This window comes from Equus asinus, chromosome 4, assembly GCF_041296235.1.
Source record: "Equus asinus isolate D_3611 breed Donkey chromosome 4, EquAss-T2T_v2, whole genome shotgun sequence".
Lineage (NCBI taxonomy): Eukaryota > Metazoa > Chordata > Mammalia > Perissodactyla > Equidae > Equus > Equus asinus.
The window spans coordinates 60,342,773-60,363,619 of NC_091793.1; the positions used below are offsets into that span (position 1 = coordinate 60,342,773).

The 20,847-nt window shown below is 56.4% G+C and overlaps 1 long non-coding RNA gene across 2 annotated transcripts in view; it reads right to left on the reverse strand.

Annotated features, from left to right (window-relative positions):
• Positions 1 to 20,847, reverse strand: part of LOC123285067 (uncharacterized) — a 73,790-nt gene that overhangs the window by 8,403 nt on the left and 44,540 nt on the right. The window contains exons 2-5 of one of the 2 annotated variants that reach the window (XR_011502724.1): positions 10,424 to 10,487; positions 8,854 to 9,110; positions 8,152 to 8,263; positions 493 to 8,069 (exon numbers count right to left, since the gene is read on the reverse strand). This is a non-coding gene — a long non-coding RNA (uncharacterized lncRNA). Of the gene's footprint in view, positions 1 to 268; positions 462 to 492; positions 8,070 to 8,151; positions 8,264 to 8,853; positions 9,111 to 10,423; positions 10,488 to 20,847 lie in introns of those variants that run through there. The other variant, XR_011502725.1, reaches the window with a different exon arrangement.

A 20,847-nucleotide genomic window follows, 5' to 3' on the forward strand; every position in this document is an offset into this window, starting at 1 on the left:
GAGTGAGAGAGAGAAAGAGAGAGAGAGAGAGAGGGAGTGAGAGAGAGAGAGACAGACAGAGAGAGAGAGACAGTGAGAGAGGGCGAGACAGGGTTAGTCCTGCCAGCTTCTCCAGCCCTCTCAGCAGGAGATGGGGCTGGTCTGCTGATGGATCTGCCCTGGCCCCTACTTTGAGGGTCTTCTGCTCCCATAACCAGGCATCCACCAAAGAAGAGAGATGGCTGACTCCCGGGTAGGTCCCATTTCGTGGACTCTGAGTTGTCCTGACCTGTGCCTGTGGATTGCTGGATTTTCACAGTGTCCTGTTTGGGGAGATGCTGGTCCCCGCTGGAGCTGAGCTCTGCTCTGGTTTTCTCTCCGCCTCCCCGACTGTGCTGTGGCTTCAGCGTTCCAGGACTGTGTCTTGGTGTTTGTGTTGCTTCCGGGGCTCCGGCATCTGGCTTACAGCAGGAGCTCTGACGCTGTGGTTGAATGAATGCATCACTGGGTAAACAAATGAGTGAAGGAAGGGACAAACTCATTTCCTCCTCAGGTAATGCAGCAGATCACATTCTTTAGTGATGCCGCTGCAATCTCGCTTGTCCCAGGTCCTGCTCTCCGCGAGGGTGTCTGGCCTTCCTCCATTGAGAAAGTGGAGTCCACCCTTCTCTTGCCTGGAATCTGATAAGGTCTCTGACTACAGGGAAGTGACACTTTGTGACTTCCAAGGCTAGATCACTAAAGGCAAAACCTCTTCCACTGGTTTAGTCGGAACCCAACCGCCTTGCTGTGCCGGAGCCCAGACTAGGCACATGCAGAACCACCCAGAGGTCGTGACCCCGGCCCCAGCTGAGGTCCCAGCCCACAGCCTGCACCCTCTGCCCAGCAGGTGAGCAGCCAGCCTCCAGATGACTTCAGAGCCGGCCTTCAAGTCTTCAGAGACAGGCCATCCGCAGTGTCCTGTCTGAACTCCTGACCCTCGGAACTGTGAGCATAATTGATGGGGTCATACGCCACCAGGTTTGGGGGCAGCCCATGCAGGTTCAGAGCTGAGAGATGCCACTCACATGAGAACAGCCAGGGACCCAGGCCTGGAAGGTCTGCCACTGAGGAAGAATGGGGAAGGGCCAGAGGTGCCCCGAGAGAGTGGCGCACTCGGATTTCTGCCTGGGATCCACACGGCCGGTTGTCTAAAGATGGTGACTGGGTGGAAGAGAAGGGCGGTCGTGGGGAAGGGAGGTGGAGGCGCGGGAGGGCAGCAGGGGCCGGGCCAGGGCAGGGGCAGGACCTGGGCCTGAAGCCCCCATGCTGCCACTGCCCCGCTGCTCCCGAGCAGGAGGAGGCACACTCGCAGGCCGGGGTGGCGGCTCTGCCGTGCAAGTGGGGTGCCAGAACCCAAAGAAGCCCCTGAGGAGAGCACCGGGACGGCGGTGGGCAGGTCTGCCCCAGGCAGGCGGCTCTTGCCCTCCAAGGACACCCATCTCCATGGCAGCCTGACTACCCCGGCTCCCAGGACCCGAGGGGACAGCAAGGGTCTCTCAGACAGGACCAGGACCTTCCGGGAGGGCCCTTTGGAGCTGGCAAGCCGAGCCCATCCTGGCGTGTGGCCCTGGCCCTCTCTCAGCAGCTCTTCAGTAAAGGGCGATGGCAGCCCCTTGCCGAGGAGATTGGAAGAGGCATTTCCACCATGTCACCCTTCAGAGCCTGACGGGCACTCAGGGCGCGCTAGTCCCCTTCTGTTCCTGGGAACCCAAGGAGTTGGGGGACAGGAGGGAACGGCAGCCCAGGAGGTGCGGCCTCGGGGGCAGGGATCTGCAGGATGCAGCGTTGGCCCAGCCTCCGGGCCGGCCGCGGAGGGACCACAGAGGAGAGCATGGGCAACCCCTCCATCTCCAGAGAGAGCTGCTGAGCACGCAGTCGGCCAGGCCATGTGTCCTAGAGAGCAGCTCATCCCCACACACTGGATCCATGACCCTTCTGCCTGGGGGCCCCTACGCTACGTCCACACCGTCCTCCCCCATCCCTGAGCCCCTGCCCTATTGCCAGTGGGGCCAGGAAGGCAGCGCTCCCTTGAGGGCTGTGCCACATGGCCACCTCCTCTCTGGGAGCTGCAGGCCCTCTGCCCCGGCGCAGCTGTTGCAGGGCTACCCCCTGACTCCTGCTGTCGTCCGGGGACTTGGTGCGGCGGTCGCTCTGACTTAATTGATTTGATGTCCAGGCTACATGACACATGGAAAACACAGGAACCTCTGCAATCAGAATGAGCCAGAGCTACAGTTCCCGGAACACCAGAGCAAAGGGGCCACACCAGCCGATTAAAAGAAGGAAGGAAAGAAAAGGCCTGGAGAGCAAAAGACCCAGAGCAGGCAGGGCCAGAGGTCACGAAAGGCATGGCAGGGCTGTGTGTCTCCCAGGTGGCTTCCTCCGTGTCATGTCCTGTCAGGACACCTGCAGCCACCAAGAAACTGGCACTCAGCTTCAAGGCTCCTCAGGAAGAGGGGAACCAGGCCCTCCTCACAGAGTCAGATTAAGATTCTTTTTAAAACACATTTCCTTAAAAGAAAAAGATAGAGCAGGAACTTAGCTGGCCCTAGAGGTGTGGCAGGGCTTCCCACCGGGATGGAAACCCCACAGCTCCTTCCTCAGCTCCCTCGCTGGCCCATGCCCGCAAAGGCCTGGGCCCTCACTCACACCAGGGCCCCGGGGAGGTTGCGTTTTAATTATTACAGTGCTCCCAGTGCAGCTGGGTCCACCTCACAGTTTGACTTTCTTTGCAATATGTATGTTTTCTTTTGCTGCTTCTGTTGGGGTCCCCAAGCCCTCCCTCGGTTGACGACTCGCTAAAAAGATACAGATCTCAGAAAAGCTGCGAATGCTCACGGTTAAGGTTTATTACAGTGAAAGGACACAGCTGAAAATCAGAGAAGGAAAAAGGCACCCAGGGCGGGTCCAGGGGACACCAGGTGCATGCTCCCTGGTGTCCCTCCAGTGGAGTCACACGGACGGCAGTTAGCTCTTCCCACAAGGATGTGTGTCACGTGTGTGTAGTGTGGACGTCCAGAGGGTTCACTGGGGCCAGTCACTCAGGCATGGAGAGCCCATGTACTGAGCTTTGCTAGTCAGTCTCCAGCCCCGCGGTGTTCAGACTATACACAGCACTGCCCAGGGCCCAGGCAAAGGAATACAGGGCTCATCACTGTTATGGGCTCAACTGTGTCCCCTCGAAATTCCCATGTTGAAGCCCTGACCCCAGACCCCTCAGAATGTGACTGTGTTTGAAGATAGGAATGCAACAAGGGGATCAAGTTAAAATGAGGCCTAGGCTGGGCCCTAATCCAATATGACCAGTGTCCTGATAACGAGAGGAAATTGGGGGGCCGGGCTGGCGGCGCAGGGGTTAAGTTCGCACATTCCACTTCTGCAGTCCAGGGTTCACCAGTTCAGATCCCGGGCGTGGACCTGTGCACTGCTTGGCAAGCCATGCTGTGGCAGGCATCCCACATATAAAGTAGAGTAAAATGGGCACAGATGTTAGCTCAGGGCCAGTCTTCCTCAGCAAAAAGAGGAGGATTGGCGGTGGATGTTAGCTCAGTGCTAATCTTCCTCAAAAAAAAAAAAAAAAGAAAAGAGTAAACTGGGACACACCAAGGCACCAGAGAAGTACAAGTATGGAGGAAAGGCCACGTGAGGACACAGTGAGAAGGCGGACATCTGCAAGCCAAGGAGAGGGGCCTCAGGAGAAACCAACCCTGCCGACACCTCGATCTTGCACTTCCAGCGTCCAGAACTGTGATAAAATTAATTGTTGTTGTTTATCCCACCCAGTCTGTGGCACGTTTTGTGGCAGCCCTAGCAGACTAAGACAGCCTTAAATGACACCGTTAGCATAAGCTGGTGGGGCCCAAAGCCGCAGACAGACAAAGGCCCTCTGACCAGGCAGCTAGTGCAAGGGCTCAGAAGTCCTCTCCCCAGAGCTGGGCAAGGGCCAGGCCTGCAAGTGAGTCCTTTCCTGCACACTGCTGCAACATATCACCACAAGGTCAGTGGCTTAGAGCAACGCAAATTCATTACCCTATAGTTCTGGAGGTCAGAAGTCCAATGGGTCTGGTCTCACTGCACTAAAATCGAGGTGTTAGCAAGTCTGGTTCCCTACTGGAAATTCCAGGGGACAATCTGTTTCCTTGTGCTTGTAGGACTGAGACTGAAGTTCCAGGGTTTTTGTTGGGTTGTTTTTTGCCGTAAACTTCTAGAGGCTGCCCGCATCCCTTGGCTCATGGCTCCCTTCCTCTATCTTCAAACCAACAATGTCAAGCCCACACCTTCTGACATCACCTCTCTCTGGTCTTCCTTCTCCATCTTCCTGGTACACATTTGAAGGCCTCATGATGTTAGACTGAGCCCAGCTGGACAGTTCAGGATACTCTCCCCATGGCAGGGTCCTTAACTTAATCGCACCTGCAGAATCCTTTTGCCAAGTAAAGTAACACGTGCACAGACTCCTGGAAGGAAGATGTGGACATCTGGGGCCATACCCTGCCTGCCACTCAGGATCTGGCTGAATGCAGCATGGTGGAACCAAAGGAGAGGCAGGAGAGTGTACCCCATCAGCCCATTGTCCCAGTACTTAAGTCTGCAGAAGCCTGGCTTGACCCATGCCAAGCCCTAGGGAAGATCCAACGCCCTCCTCGGTATTTCTAGGAAACTCTAGAGACTTTTGTTTCCTGGTTCCCAATAGCTGACTGCCTTCCCCCTGCTGAATTCTTTTTCTCATTTCTGGGTTTTCTCATTTCTGAGTTTTATAGCTATCCACGATCATCATCTGGTAATGACTGAAATACCACACTCAGCCCCTCCCCTTGTCTACACACACACTGACAGGCCCACAGCACGCACAGGCCCTCTGGGCGGCAGGCTTCTCCTCGAATCTGGGAGGACAGGCGGGTCCCCATGGTTGGGCCGTCCCACGCTGAGGCTGGTCTCTCCTGTCTCTGTCCTGCCCCCTCCCCCTCAGGGGAAGAATTCACTTCTCCCATTTACTTAGGCAAAGCAAAGCAGCTCTGCCATTTTCCAACTACACCCAGCACTGGGCCTGCTTTCAAACAGCCCCTGGCAGGGGCGCAGGGTAAATTTTATGAGACCCTAAGACCTCTTCCCCCTCCCAGGTCTGCCTCTGGCGTAGGGCTGAGGGGTAGTACAGTTAGGGTGCATTCCAGTACAAGTAACAGAACAGTGATAATAGCGTTTGTTGTGTTTTGGGCAGAAAGTGTGGAATTGAGTGGTTCTGAGACCCATTCTGCAGCTGCAACACATCAAGGCTCTGGGCCACTGGCCTTTTCCTCGTGAGCCAAAATGGCTGTATTACACCCCCACATAACAAGCAGTAAAAAGAAAGGCAGATAGTGGCAGCAAGAGCCTTCTTCCTGTGAGCTCAACAGGAAGGAAGAGGGAAGACAACCATTTTCCCAGAAGCCTCCAGCTGACTTTCCCTCAAGGTCTCATCAGTCAGAACTGAGTTACACACCCACCACCGAGCTGAACCAGCTCCTGACAGAGAGAAGCGGGATTATTATGATTGAGTCGAACCACTCGTGAAGCCCCGTCAGCCTGGGACCCGCCTTTCCCGGAGCACGCCGCTGAAGCTGACACGAAACGGGAGTTCTTGCCGCGAGGAAAAACAGCTGTGGCAGCCGGCGCTTGTGCCAGTCTGAAAGCAAGCATGCAACAGCCGCTCACTGAACAAATATTACCTGCACCCCTTCTGTGGCCCTTTCTCTAAGGGCTGGAGACACCACAGGGGGCAAGAGGAGACAGAAGAGAGTGAGAGAGACACTAGAGAGAGAGAGGAGAGAGACGGACACAGGGAGCACGGTCCAGAACAAGCCCCAGACTCGCCCTGGGCAGCTGCAGGGAGGGCTGCCCTTGGCTGAGATGAGAGGGATCCGATGAGGGCAGGAGACGTCTGAGACGCCCCTTCGACGTCCAGGTGGAGACTGGAGAGGCAGCCAGGTGCCGAGCCTGGGGCTCTCAGCAGAGTTCCAGCTGCAGACACACTTTGGAGGTGTTGGCACGTACTTGTTTCTCAAGACCACGAGCTCGAATGAGACCCTGGAGAGAGTGTGAGCGAAGATGGAGGAGAGAAGAGGACCAGGACACAGCCCAGGGCCTCCAACACTTCTGGTCAGGAAGACAAGAGAGCTCAGGAGAGAAGACCGTGGAGGTGCACAGAGAGCTGAGAGGACACTGACTGGGGAGTGGCCAGCTGTATCACACGCTGCTGAGAACCAAGGCGGCAGGTTGGCACCCCATGACAGCCCTCCTGGCTCCAGCATGCCCCAGAATAATGGCCAATGTCACCTGAAAGGATGCCTGACCATAGACTTGCAGTTCCCCAAAACCCGAGCTTCCGGCAGCATGCGTGTCTCATTCTCCAACATGAGTGGTCCCAGGATCAGCTCTGGCGAAGAAAGCCTGGGGGACAAAGGCCAGAACAAGAGGGAGCGGTGGTCTCAAACAAAATAGATTAATTCAGTAAACAGATCTCCACAAATCACTTTGAAAAGAGAGCAAGACATCCGATTAGTACTCCAGGGAGATCTGAGCAGACGAGGAAGGCAGTGACAGAGCAGGCTGGCATCAGAGAAACAAGAGGACACTCCTGAAAACGACACACTTTGCCAAAATCAACGATTTAATAAAGATATTTACAAAATTCCCAGATATAGAAGGAAACAATAGCAAAATAATGATAAACCTTATAGAGGATCAATGTAGAAACTCCAACAGCTGACCAACAAAAGTCCCAAAGAGGCACAACAGACAGAACAAAGAGAGGACAAATTACCCATATGTAACAGGGAAATTTGCTGAAGTCAAAGGAAAATACGACTCTTTTGGACAAAAGAATGCATCACCCATACAGAGTCACGTGTAACAGGAAACATCAGAACATTCCAGAAGGCAGCGGAGGGTGCCTGTGGGGCAGAAATGTCTTGTACAGCCGTACAATTCCTTACCTAGCCTAACTATCTGAAAACGTGAAGGCAAAATAAGTATGTTTTTAGAAATACAATGATTACAAAAATTTAACTCTAAAACTCACTTTCTTAGGAGTTATTGGTAATAGATTCCAGCAAAGTGAGAGTGAAAACCAGGAAATATGAAGATAGAGGATCAGAGAACAACGGTTCCAGGCAGGAAAGGTGAAGGTCGTCGAGGAGGACAGTGGCGCTGCGGGCTAGGGACAGGCCAGGCCCACGGGACAAGGGTGCAGGGATGCTGGGAAGGAGGCCTCGGAGCAGATAGATGAGGGGGATTTTCGAGAAGTGCTGAGAAATCTACACAAGTCGTGGAAAATCTAGGGGTAAAACAAAGACACAATGCAAAAACTAAAAAATGACAACGCAACAATAACAATAAAAAAGTAACCAGAAGCTAAAAGAAAAAAACCTTAGAAGACAGATATGGTGCAAATAGGAAAAAACTACAGCCTGGCGTGAGCCGAGCCATCAGGGAGCGAGGGGAGTCTCTGCCAGGCCTCCAGGCTCTGCTCCCTCGGTGGAGCCGCAGAGGGTCCTGACACAGCCATGGAACAGGAGAACACCCTCCTGCCCCCCGCCCCCCGCCCCCCTGCCTGTGTCTCCCATCTCCCCCGCACCTGCTGCCTGTGGCCCCCCCTACCCCCACCACCACCACCACCACCACCACCCCACTGGCAGAGTCAAAGGGAGGCCAAGCCTGGCGTTTGCTCTCTGGTCAGAACCCACTTCTGCACCACACCTCAAGAGCTTCAGCCCACACCAACCAGTCTCGACAGTATGAGTGAAGGCAGGGCCGACCTACTCAGGGCAAAGAGGGCTGGGAGAGAGCCTGTCCCAGCTTCCCTGAGGGCAGGATAGGGGACCTGTTTATGGGCAAAGGCACAGCCACAAAGGCTCCAGCTCATGGCCTGAGGCTGCAGAGGGCTGGACAGAGAGACCGAAGAGAGTGATGCGACTCCACGTGGGGCAGGTCCTAGAGCAGTGAGCATCCTGAATCCTGGGCAGGTGCGGCTTAGAGCTGCTCAGTGAAGAGGCGGGGGGTGGCCACATCGCCTATCATGAGAACCAAAACAAGGGTGGCTCAGTGTGGTCCCCTAGTGCTAGCACAGCACGTCCCTTCTCTCTCCACACTCACCCACAGCAGCTCGGACAGGCATGACTAGTAACGCCACCACCTCATCCACGTGACAGCCCAGCCTGGACACCGCAGGAACCTACCATCTTCGCCATCATCCAATCACACGTCCCTGAACAACAGGCATATGTTTTGAGAAAAGCGTGGTTAGGTGATTTTGTCGTTGTGGGAACATCACAGTGTGCACTTACACAAGCCTAGATGGTATAGCCCGCTACACACCCAGGCTATACGCTACTAATCTCATGGGACCCCCGTCATATATGCGGTCTGTCGTTGAGCGAAACGTCGTTACGCGGAGTGTGACCGCATGCCCTTGTCATCCACACCCATCTCCTCCCGGACCTGCTCCCCCCACAGCTCTCCTCCAACAGACCTGGGAGTCAGCCTCCACCCCCGCCCGCTCCCACTCCTCACCCGCTCCATCAACAAATCCCACGGCTCTGCCCTTCAAATGCTGCGCGCCCGGATCCACCCACTTCTCGGAACCTGCCCTGCCCCCATGTGGGTTCACGCCCTCCTTCATCTCCCGGTGCATTTCCGGGCTTCCACCCCACCCGCCCCCCGACAGTCTCCCCACAAGGCGGGGCCCAGAAGGATCCTCCTACAGGGTAGGTCAGACCAGGGCCTCCGCGCTCCAGGCCGCCCGGCGGCCGTCTCAGAGTAACCGCAAGGTCCCCACAGTTGCCGACAAGGCCCTACCCGTCTGCCCGGCCTGCCCAGGGCCTCTGAGCACGTGCCCCGCTCTTCTGCCCTCAGCCTTCACGCCACTGCGGATTCCTCGCCGCCCTCAGACAAGCAGGAGCACGTCCCCCGCTCGCTCTTCTCGGCCTAGAGAGCTCTGAACTCAAATGTACCCCCGGCTCATCCCTGCCCCCTTTGGGCAGCGGGTCTGCATCACCATCCATCAGGAAGTACCAGCGACGACTGACTGACGAGTCGTTGCCATGGAAATGATCCTAAGGTTAATTGAAATTAGTGGATTAGTTTCCAGTCCAAAATACAGAAGCTGTCAGGGACCGGCAGCTTCTCACATCTGGGGGCGTCCGTACCCAGCAGGAAAGCCTGACCCCAGCCCCTCCATCCCTTTGAGAGCTGTGGGGTGCGTGCTCACGGGGGGGCCGGAAAGCCCCTCCAGCGAACCTGCCCCTGGCCCCGAGGCTGGGGAGGCGGAGACGCAGCGCTCCAGCGCTCCTCGCTTGGTTCGGGCGGAGCTCTGCTGGACCCGCGGTGCCGTCCGGTGGGGCGGATCACTCTGAGCGGGGGGGGGGGGGGGGGGGCGCAGCGGGAGCCTGGGACTTGGGACCCGGCCTGACCGGGGCCCCACGCGGCGCTGGCGGGCAGAGGCGCTCAGCAGGAACCCCGCGAAGGGCCGCGCAGGGCGCGGCTGCGGGCCTCTAGCCTCCCGGCTCCTGGCTCCTCCCCCTGCTCCTCCCCACATGGCCGTCCCGCCCCCCATTCTGTCTGCCTTTGGGGTGTCCTCATTTCCTCCTAGTCCCTCCTGCTCCCTTTTGTTTTTCACCCTTTTCTCCTCCTGCTTAATTTCTTAAAATAGAAGAATTTTGAGAAACAAATTACAGGCTAATGGCAGTGTCAATTCCCATGAGCTCAGGAAAATGTAGAATTTAATTTTAAATCTGAGAGAGCGTATTTACAGAGCATCTTTTTTCCTTCAGGTCCCAGCATCGTTAAGCAGCTTCCAGCGCCCGGGAGCCATGCCCCGTCGGTGCTGAGGCCGCCCCGCCTTAGAAACAGCCGCTCCTTCTTCCTCGTGGGCGGCCACAGCCCTCCTGCCCCAGCAGCTCCGTCAACTCCGAGAGGGGCCATGTGGCACCTTCCCCAGTGAACGGTGAGCTTGAAGGAGGAGGAAGGCAGCCCAGCGACTTGAATCAGGAATCCCAATCCAGAACCTTCTTTTCCAGCTCTCTGATGTTGGACCTCATGTTTTGTTTTGTTTTAATTTTTTTTTCTTGAGGAAGATTAGCCCTGAGCTAACCTAACATCTGCTGCCAATCCTCCTCTTTTTTGCTGAGGAAGACTGGCCCTGAGCTAACATCCATGCCCATCTTCCTCTACTTTATATATGGGACACCTGCCACAGCATGGCTTGCCAAGCGGTGCCATGTCCACACCTGGGATCTGAACCTGCGAACCTCAGGCCGCCAAAGCGGAGCATGCAAACTTAACCACTGAGCCACTGGGCCAGCCCCTGGACCTCATGCTTTAAGAGTTTTTCCCTAAAGTGTGTGACATTCATTCATTTGATACTTACCAAGACTTGAACTGTTTTAGGTACTGGGGATACAAAGTCCCTGTCCTCAGCAATTCATATTCTCCTGGGGTGACAGAAGCAAAACAAATAACCACATAAGTGTATGTCTGCTGCACTGAAATGTCAAGAAGAAAAACAAAGCAGAGTAAAAGTGGGGGAGGGGTTAGTTCGGAGAGGCCGGTCGGGGAGGACCCCTGGACCACCTGAACTTGAGCAGAACTTGAAAGAAGTGCAGGATGTCCAGGGATGGGTGTCTCTGGCAGGGGAGCAGCGTGTGCAAAGGCCCTGGGCAGGAGTGGGCTGGAAATGTTCAGGAAACTACTAGTGGTCAGTGGGGCAAAAGCAGGCCTGAGCCCAAGCCCCAGGGCACTTCTGAGAGAGATGAGAGCCACAGGAGGGCGGGAGCAGAGAGGGACAGGGTTCAATTTGGCATTTGGTATGGAGGAGGAGGAGGAGGATGGGGTCAGCCCTGCCCTCTGGCTGGACTCCTGCGTCAAGGTATTGCCCTGCGCCCCCCTGCCCCTGCCATGCCCAACCATGAAGTCGGGAAGGGGGCCTGGCTGTCCCAGCCTGGGAAGGAGCATTTTGACAATAACCACCATTGTGGGAGGCTGCATGGTGGACCCCAAAGATGCCCACGTCCTTATCCCCAGAACCTGAGGACAACACTTCCATGGCAAAAGGGACAGTGCAGAAGTGATAGATTAAGGATCTTGAGGTGGGGAGATTATTCAGATTATAGAGGTGGCCCGATGTAGCCACAGGTCCTTGTCAGTGGGACACAGAAAGGGTCAGAGGGACGGAGCCTTGGTGACGGAAGCAGAGGCTGGAGTGACACGCTGTGAAGACAGAGGAAAGGCCACACGCTCAGGCACGTGGTGGCCCCTAGATGCTGGAAAAGGCAAGGCCAGGGATTCTCCCCAGAGCCTCCAGGAGGGACGCAACCCTCGCGACCCCGTCCCCAACACCCAATGAAACTGACTTCAGGCTTCTGGCCCCAGGGCCGTGGCTACGACCTCTGTGTTGCTTTGTTTCCAGCGTGTGGTGGTTCGTGACAGCAGCCACAGGAAGGTATCCGCCTGTCTTGGGTTGGCTTCCCAGGAGCAGAGCCTGGGGCTCAGGTGGGGGCCGAGAAGTCCTGAGGGTGCCTCCTCAGGAGCCTCTGTGAGCCGGCCAGGCAGCTTCCCCCTGGGAAGAGCCACCTCGGGGACTTGCACTCGGGGACCGCTCGAAGGGTGGGGCTCCCCTGGGCACGCAGTCTTTGGTTGCGGGCCGCTCCCCGGGCCAGAGGCACGGCCGTTCCTGTTCCCGGAGAGGGGGCAGCTGTGCACACATGCAAAGCAGCTGGAGGGTGGGGAACAGGGACTCCCAGCACAGTCACGCAAGCACCACGCTCCCACAGTGTCTGCTCTGAGCCAGGCTCAGTGTCAGCAGGCCCGAAGACAAGCTTGTGGGATAAGGACTGTTATCACCTCGTTTCAGAGGAAGAAACTGAGGCACAGGGTGGGTAGGCAAGCTGTCCAGGTGCTCGCAGCTGGTGGCAGAGCCATGGCACAGTGCTGGCTGCCTGTCGATGCAGGAGAGGGTGGTGCCTGCGCTCACTCTGCACACAGGGCCCCAGGCTGCCAGATCAACCCTCCCGAGGCACCTGTGAGTCCTTTGCTCTGCTCCGGGGGACTAGCAGCCCTGCTCCCAGGGGAGGGACTCGTGAAGGAGTGAGGAGGACCCTCACGGGCTGTGGGAGAGTTACCTCTGGGTGGGAGGATCACGGGGGATTTCTACATTTCCTTTAGACCTTTCCACATCTTCCAGATTTCCTAGCAGAAGTTAGGAAGGCAGACCCAAACAAGGCATATTTTTCAGCGCCTTATAACTGAGCAGGGCAGAGGAAGGGAGGGTAGGAGGGCTCCCTCGGAGAATCGACCCAGCCCCCACTCCCTGCAACCCCATCCGTTTGCTGGGTTTGGGCCTTGGAGCTGGGCCCGCCTCTGGGGTGTGTGGGCCGTGAGAGGGAGCTCGGGGACTGCCTCCACGTGTCCTTTCATGTGGGCCAGGGGAGGAAAAGCAGGGAGCAGGAAGAGGAGGAGAGAGGGAAGAGGGCATCGTGCCCGCCTCTCGTCCTACCTGACATGCAGCCACAGTCCTGTTCTAGGCATCCTGATACCCTCAAAACCCATTCCTTTCTGCTCTTTCTTAGTCTGCCTGGCCTCCTGATGCCTCTACCGCAGCATCCCTTGTCCGGGGAGGAAGAGGAGGCTGGGTGTTGCCCAGCGCTGAGTGCCAAGCTGGGCGGCAGCCAGCTGTGATGCACTCCCAAATGTCAGGGGTCTCAGGCGTCCTGAGGTGGGGATGAGGCTGTGGCCTGTGGCCTGTGGCCTCTTCCAGGCCTGGACACTGAGGCTCAGTGAGGCTGGGAGAAGTGCCACGTATACCCCAGCTGGTTGTCCCTTCCTGTTCCCTCCTACTGCCCCTCTCCGGGGACCGCCTACATCCCCCAGAATCACTCCTGGTCAGCAGCCCTCCTGAAAGGTCGCCTCTGAAATCCGTGCACCAGGCTTCACTCCCGAGTCGACGTGGAGCAGTGACATTCCTCTGAAACTCAGCAGAACTCTGCCACCTAGGGTCCCTGGGGCCAGTGACAGGGCACATAGCCCAAGGACCTGGGACGTGCAGGCTGGTTGCTCTTCACACCAGATGTGGACAGGAGGATGGGGCCAGGGCCACGGTCAGGCAAATGTGTTGGGCGTGAGACCTGTGCAGTGCAGTCACACAGGGCCCCTGTTCAGAGGGCCTCTGCTTGGCTCAACACTCTGCTGTCACCATCTTGAAATTCTTTTTTTTTTTTTCCTTTTTCTCCCAAAGTCCCCCGGTACATAGTTGTGCATTTTTAGTTGTGGGTCCTTCTAGTTGTAGCATGTGGGACGCCGCCTCAGTGTGGCCTGATGAGCAATGCCACGTCCCCATCCAGGACTTGAACCGGCGAAACCCTGGGCCGCAGCAACAGAGCGCACGAGCCTAACCACTCGGCCACGGGGCCGGCCCCTTGAAATTCTTAATAGTTTTTGAACGCGGGGTCTTGATTTCTCATTTTGCACTGGGCCCCCCAGTGTTGCAGCTGGCTCTGGGGGAGGTGCTCGGACCTGCGGCACAGGCTGCTCCCCTCCTCCAAGGGTCTTTCTGGGATGGGGAACTGTCTTCCACCTCAAGGGCCGCAGCCTCGTGGCCAAGCTCAAGATCTGTCCCCGAGCCAGCGAGTGAACAGACTGCCTGCACCAAGAAAACAGGCAGGCCTGTGGGCTGGCTCCCCGAGCACCCGGCGTCCCCTCGCACACTCACACAGGCACTCACACAGGCAGACACTCACACAGGGAAACACACAGGTGCACACTCACGCAGGCACTCACACTCACAGGCGCGCACACACAGGCACACACAGGCACTCAACACGCAGGCACACACTCACACAGGCACTCACACTCACACAGGTGCACACTCATTTACACAGGCATGCACTCACACAGGTACTCATGCACACTCACACAGGCGCACACTCACACAGGTGCACACTCACACAGACATTTACACAGGCACTGACTCACACAGACATTTACACAGGTATGTACTCACACAGGCACTCACACTTGTGCACACTCACACAGGCACTCACACACAGCACTCACACAGGCACACTCACGCACACTCACACAGGCGCACACTCACACAGACATTTACACAGGCACATACTCACACAGGCACTCACACTCGTGCACACTCACACAGGCACTCACACACAACACTCACACAGGCACTCACACACACAGGCACACATTCACACCAGAGAAATTCCGAAATTGCAGCCAGGACTGCCACACCCCCAGGACGTGGCTCTTCAGAAAAGCAGGCGAGTGGCATTAGACCACCCACACCTTCCCACCACCTCTTGTCAGCAGCCCGCCTCCCTACGACATGCACACCACCCACGCTTTCACAGCTCACCTTTTAAATCCATCTGTCCAGGTTATGTTATTTCTTAAATTTTTAAATCCCCATTTTCCACACTTCTGCTGCATAGGGTAGAAGGAAGAATTGCTTTTTTTTTTTTTGAGGAAGATTAGCCCTGAGCTAACTGCTGCCAATCCTCCTCTTTTTGCTGAGGAAGACTGGCCCTGAGCTAACATCCATGCCCATCTTCCTCTACTTTATATGTGGGAAGCCTACCACAGCATGGCGTGTCAAGCGGTGCCATGTCCACACCCGAGATCCGAACCAGCAAACCCCGGGCCACAAAGCAGAATGTGTGCACTTAACCGCTGTACCATGGGGCCAGCCCTGGAAGAATTGCTTTATGCAACGTCGGCTCTGGGGTGGACAAGAGAGAAGTCACCTCCCTTCCCGGACCTCGGCGTCTTGGCTTGGGAAATGGGCGGCAGCGTTGGAACCACAGAACGTTCCAGGCTAGACAACGTTAGGTGCAACCCTTCCACGCTGCCCTGGAGCGCGGCTGGTGGGAAGAGCGTGCCTTTTGCGCGGAGAGCTCTGGGACCAGACCGACTGTCCCCTGTCTGTACGAATGCAGTCCAAGCTCACCGCATGGCTGAACTTTCCTGTCTCCACTCTCTGTTGGTCGAGGCAGTCACCAGCCAGTCCGGATCCAAGGCCAGGAAATGTAGGCCTCCCTCCTGCAGAGTGGCAGGGAGCTGGCAGCCACCTGTCACCCTCTACCCTCCCCTGTGCAGCGCCCCCAGGGAGCACATCGAGTGAATGAACACAGCACAGGCGGATACACCTCCCAGCCCCGGGGCAGAGAGCGCTGGCCTCGCCTCCATCCCAGACAGACAAGGACGTGCTTGGAGCTTGCTCAGCCTAATGTCTTCTCTCCAAGTCTCCAAGCCCAACACCTGGGTCCCTAGGAGCTGTGAACACTGTGCCCGAAACACTCTCTTTTGTCTGCCCCAGACACAGGTACCATTTCATTCCAGGTGTCCCTCAGGGCAAGGGCTTGCAGCTGGTCCCACAGACATGATCCCTTGCTCACAAGAGCTGTCTCAGGCCTCGCAGGGCCTTTGCAGCTGATGGTGCTTAGCAAGGTTGATGGCAGTGGCTGAGAGGAGAGCAGCTGTCACAGCCGACACACCTGGTAGCAGCAAAGTGTCTCCAGGTCTGGCTGTGGTACAGCCTCTGCTCGGCCCGGGACCTGTGATGGTGTGGGACTTCTGCTCCCCAAAAAGCCTCGCAAGGAAGTGCACCAGATGGAAGGGTCTGGATGCCGTGGCAGAGCCAGCTCACGCAGCCAACAGAGGATTCGCACGCATCGTACTAGCTCTGAAACACTCGTCGCCTTTCGAATGCTTCCTGACCAGGTTAGTGGGTCCTCTGGTCCTCCTGAGCGCTGTCTCCGGCTCCAGTGTTTATCTGTGTGGATGCACGTGTGCGCACATCCGCATAAGCATGCGTGTGCACTGTGGTACCTCCATCCATGCTGGGATAATGACTGATCCCAGGCGCCCTCATCCGGCACCAGGCACGTCCTTCTGTGTGGCCCAGGGCACGCAGGCCTCGTGCAGCTGAGGAGGGGCTGCCTGTTGAGGCACCTGCCAGGTGCTCCCTACGGCTCATCTCACTCAACCTCACATGGACCCCGACAGGTAGACACTCTGACCTCTCTTTGAAGACAAGGAGACAAGCACAGGGGCCAGTCCCTGTCAAAGTCACAGGCAAGGCCGGCTTTAACCCGCATCTATCTGACCACAAAACGACCTGTTTCCACAACACACACCACCCTCAGGGTCCCCCAAACTCTTCGTAACCCCAAATTGCTTCCTTTTGTTCTCTTTCTTTTTTTAATAAAAAAATTACGAGGAAAAGAAGACTGGAAGGATACATTTACAAAATATTAACAGGAGGTTGATCTTTGGGTGGGACTCTGACTAGGGTTTTGAAAATAAATGTAGACCCTTTTATGAGGTAGATAAGACTAACCAAATAAGAAAAAAGTCTCCCTCTTCTGCCTGTTTGCCCCTTTGCCTAAAGCAGAGTAGATGAGGCCTACATGTCTGCCGTGGCTGGCAGCGCGTGCAATAACCTTCCCGGCTGGCTAGAAGAACAGCCGCCCCTTCCTCCCTTCTTCCCTTTAAATGCATTCTGTAGGGTGTGCTCTATTAAAGTAATCTAAGTGCATTCACATTCATTAACCAGTTGCTCTCACAGCGTCAAAGGCCACTTCTCCAATTCAAGCCATTTCTGCTGACCCACCCAGGGCCTAGGTACCCCGCCAAGCACCTATCTTGGCGCCCGAGAGGGAGCCACCAAGCCTTTGGCTCTGCTGGCACCACTCAGTCGCTGACTAAGCTCTTCTCTCCCCACCTTTGTCTTTGGGAGGGGACATAGCAGCTCTGGCAGGGGCTCACTGGGCAGCAGGCAGAGGGAGGCTCCAGCCATCTCCAGTGCTGCCCCTCATGCAGGTTAAGCAGCCCCTTGGCCAGGCTGCAGACATGGAGACATGCTTCTTGGGGATTGTCTCAAGGGCTGCATGGCCCGGTGTTTCCCAGCACACTGCCCAGCACATAGGAGGGTCCCCAGAATGTTTTTGGACTTGTTTATGCTTAACAGAGCTCCACCCAACTCACACCACCCTGAAGAAGACACACGCAACATGAAGTTCCATGTGACGAGAGCTGCTTTGTGCCAGCAATGTACAAACATCACTGTATTCGGTGCTTACGGAGACACTCAACCCAGGAGTCACCTGTGCTGTCAGGCAGGGCCACTTACTGCCACTTACTGGCTCTTGGTCAACTTGACCCTAATTTATTATGCCTCAGTTTCCTCAACTGTGCCATGGGACATATAGACAACAGTCTATAACAATACAATTGTTTTGAGAAATAGATCAGTTCACGTATGGGGCACACAGTAAGTGGCCACCATGACGAAAATGATAATAAGGATCATGGTGATGGCGATAATCATAGTGATGATGATCATGGTGATAATGACGATGGTGATGGTGATGATGAAGTGATGGTGGTGATTATGGTGATGATGATTGTGGTGACGGGGTGATGATGATGGTCGTGATGTTGATGGTAGTGATGATGGTGATTAGGGTGGTGGTGATGGTGATGATGACGATGGTAGTGATGGTGATAAAGATGGTGAGGATGGTTGTAGATCATATTATTTGTACTTCACAGAATCCAGAAGAAACATTAAGACATTTTCTCAAGTTCTCAGAGCTGGTAAAAGGATGAAGATCTAGCTGATTCCTAGTCAATGCTCTTTCCAAACCCCCCATTACCTTTGGCTGATGTTCATGTCTATTCTCAACTCGCTTCTCATATCTATTATCCCTTCAGCAGCTTAACACAAGTCCCCCCGATCCATCACAATTTCATTCACTCTTCCCTTTTTCAGGCATCTTTACATCTAACCTTCCTCATGCAGCCCCAGAATAATGAGCTGCTGCCGGGAGGAGCATCAGAGTGTGAATAGCCGGACCGCCGTGCATGCTGAACATCTGGTCCCTCAGCACTCTGAGGAGTTAATGAAATATGCAGAGGCCGGGCACAGCAAATTGGGATTCAGAGGTCCCACCCTCCCTTTCCTTTCAATTTCCTTTTTGAGAATTTAGTTCTCCAACATCAATTTCTGTTTGTAATAAATATTTGAGCACTTGCCTGCCAGGCTTGCAGCACAGGAATGCTTCAAGCTGGCAGCCCCAGAGCTCTGGTCATGCCACCCAGCCACCCTGGGCCCCTCCAAGGCAAGACTCCCCCACGGGGCTCAGCTGGGGCACTTCTAGTGTCTTCTACTCCCATAGCTGCTTCAAAGGGCTCCTCTGTGGCTTGTCCCCTGTGTCCAATCAGGACCACATCCTAGCTGACTGAGATGCCGCCACCACCTCCTTCTTAGTTTCTGTGCCTCCAGCCACCCCTGTCCCCATCCACACTCTTCCATCATGTCAAATCCAAAGCTGACCTTATCACTCTCAGACTTGAAACCCTACAATGGCCCCCTTCCGTCTGCAGGATAAAGTCCAAACTCATTAACACCCTAACCCAGCCCCCATGTGATGTCTCCCACCTCCCCAGCTCCATTCCATCCTCCCTCGTGCCCAGTATTGCTGACACACACACACTGAGTCCATTTCGGAGCTTTGCTCCCGCCCTCCCTCTGCCTGGGCTCCTGCACCACTGCCGCCTGCTGCTCTAGACTGGCTAGCCCGTGCTCATGCTCCAGCTCACCCTCAGCCGTCAACGCCTCAGGGAAGCCTCCTTGCCCTTCCTCTCTGGGATGCCCTGAGACTGGGCCGGGCCCCACTCCTCTGTCCTCCTGTACCTCTCCACTCTATACCTGCCATCACAGCCTCCATCACACAGCACAGCACCTGCCCACCTGTTTTCCTGTCTCCTTCACTGACCGTGGGCTCATCCAGGGCCCAGGAGGAGAGGCAGGACCAGAGTGGCCAGCTGCAAGGCTATGGGAAGGCACCCTATGAGCTCAGCCCCAACATAGCCTGGTCTGGAGCCAGTTACATGCCCTTCCCACCTTCCTGCTTCTCTTGGCTGCTCAGGGCTCCCGAGCCTGGACCTGCCCCTTTTAGCACCTCTCTAGTCTTTCTGAAACATGTCTGTGATGTCCTGAATGTTTGGAAGATACTCCTGGGTGTCACAAGGCTCTAAGGAGCAGAGCCCATGGGCCTTGGGGCTGACAACAGACAGACATTTAATGAGGTAACACAGGAAGTGTCTGCATCTGTGCCCCATGCAGGAATCTCCACTCCCAGCTGCATTCCCATCAAGAACCTCTTGTTCTGGACAAAGGAGTCAAAAGGCCATTCTTAGCACAGCCGTGTGATCCCAGAATAACCTATACGGAGCTCAGACCCTCAAGCTCAGAGACCAGAGCCTCACGTGTCCTGCAGACAGAATGGAGGTCTCTCCCAATGTGGGCAAAGGAGGTGGCCAGCCCCCTCAGAGAATGCCGCCTGGCCACAGAGGCTTGGCCTGGTCTGGAGCATCCCACCATTGGTGTGGAAGGTACAGGGCAGCATTTTAAAGAGCAGCTGTACGGAGAGCTCCTTGTGGGCACTCCTGCAGGCTGACAGGAACTTGGGGCCTCTGGTCCTTCTCAGGCAGTTACCAATTCTGCAGGCACTCTGGATCCATCCTGCCGGGCGAAGTCAGCAGAAGCCCAGGCCTCGGAGCGCCTCACTCCTGCTCCCGCCTCCCTGAGACAGGACAGCTGAGGGTGGGAAGGAGACCGCCCTAGGGAGGCCAGGCCTCTGCATGCCCCAGGAGCCCAAGAGGAAGTGCTGTGGCTCCGGCTCTCCACAGTGAGCAGCGCAAGGAAGGCGGCCCACCCCCAGGAAGGCAGCTCGGCCTGGATCCCAGCTCCCCAGCAGGCCAAAGGGGTGAGGAGAAGTCCCCAGCACTGGCTTGTCCCTGGTCCTCTGCAGGTCGGACCAAGATGGCAAGCAGAGAAGCCAGCCAGGCTCACAGGGCACACGATGGAGATGGCTGCCCCTCTCCCTGTCACTTCCCTGCCACAATGAGCCGGGAAGGTGACATAAGGTCAGCTCTGAGCCTGTCGGAAATTGATTCTGCACGTTCCACCCGCCTCCGCTGCATTCATGCGTGGATGTCAGGGGTACTTACAAACCCGAGTGTTAAGCAGCCCAGGGTTCAGGGAAATGTTCACCCAGAATCCAAAGAGAAACCCCACAGGGCAGTGGCACTTGGGGAGGTAGGAACACTGGTCCAGCGGCCCCATCCACTTTGGAGGTCTGTGTATCAGCGTGGCTGTGACTGAGGAGTGGGTTCTCATCCTCGCCTTACAGGAGAGGACACTGAGGGAAGAGAGCTGGCGGAGCTCCGCTGAGGAACCGGAGCCAGAGCCTGAATCAGGAACAGCAGCGGGGTGGCGGCGAGGAGCTAGGCGGCCTTGCGGGTACACATCTGCGGCCACACGTCCGCGGCCACACTGCACACGCTGCAGCCTCGGTGGGGTGGCCTGGCACGGGGCAGCCTGCCAGCTGCCCACAGTGATGCCCGGCTGGGCTGCGCCGCTGTGGGCACGCCCAGGGGCAAGCACGAGGACCCAGTACTGACGAAGCAAACGAGATCCTTGTTCACGTCCCAGTGGGGGAGACGCAGACACGCCAGCAAGCAACCAACCAACCAAGCAACTGGTTGGTAGCCAGGCCAGCTACCGACAGGTGCGGCGGAGAAAACAAGTAAGGGGGCAACAGGGCAGGCGGGGGCGGACAGGCTGGCAGATCCGAGGGCAGAGGAAGCCCTGTGTCACATGACACCTGAAGGAACCATAGGCAAGAGCGGGGACATCCGGCTGAGGGACACAGGGGCAGAGGCCTGGGGTCGGGTGGGGCGGGTGGGCAGCGATAAGGTCCAACCAGGCTAGAAACA